The 669-nt window shown below is 30.2% G+C and overlaps 1 protein-coding gene across 1 annotated transcript in view; it reads right to left on the bottom strand.

Annotated features, from left to right (window-relative positions):
- PTAR1 (protein prenyltransferase alpha subunit repeat containing 1) overlaps window positions 1-669 on the bottom strand; it is a gene marked incomplete at its 5' end in the record, with an annotated part of 21678 nt that overhangs the window by 8942 nt on the left and 12067 nt on the right. The window lies entirely within an intron of this gene.

Below are 669 nucleotides of genomic sequence, written 5' to 3'. Positions count from 1 at the left end.
TCTTAGCTATTTTAAAAAAAAAGACAAAGTATTGGAAGACAATATTGGCCATTTATAAGAGTGCTTTTTTAAACTGTGTTCCTCAGCAGAAACCACAAGCAGTTATGAGCACTTGATTATGGAAAACATTTAACTAAAGATGGACAGTCAAACAAACCATGACCCTTGATGTGGTATAACTATTTTATGAAATGTAGTAATTTTGAAGACAATTTTTGCTTTTTAAAAATGTCTTTGATCCAAACATCACCTTCGTTTTTTTTCACTTCAACCTGCAGATTTGGAAGAAAAGGGAAATTCAAAAGTTGTCCAGGCACAAAAATGAAATGAGTAGAGAGTCATTCCTTTAACAAAATATATGTATTGTTTCATTAACATCAACTTCTGAGTAAACCTACAAAAAGACAAATTATTTCAATTCTATGTCAGTTTCTTCAAATGAGCATGCACCTTCGTTTTTTTTCACTTCAACCTGCAGATTTGGAAGAAAAGGGAAATTCAAAAGTTGTCCAGGCACAAAAATGAAATGAGTAGAGAGTCATTCCTTTAACAAAATATATGTATTGTTTCATTAACATCAACTTCTGAGTAAACCTACAAAAAGACAAATTATTTCAATTCTATGTCAGTTTCTTCAAATGAGCATGTTTTATAAAATATTCTGATAAA

The sequence above is a fragment of the Acanthisitta chloris genome, unplaced genomic scaffold (genome assembly GCF_000695815.1).
Source record: "Acanthisitta chloris isolate BGI_N310 unplaced genomic scaffold, ASM69581v1 scaffold19235, whole genome shotgun sequence".
NCBI lineage: Eukaryota > Metazoa > Chordata > Aves > Passeriformes > Acanthisittidae > Acanthisitta > Acanthisitta chloris.
The sequence above is the reverse complement of the archived record's forward strand: the minus strand, read 5'-3'. Positions and strand labels throughout refer to the sequence as shown.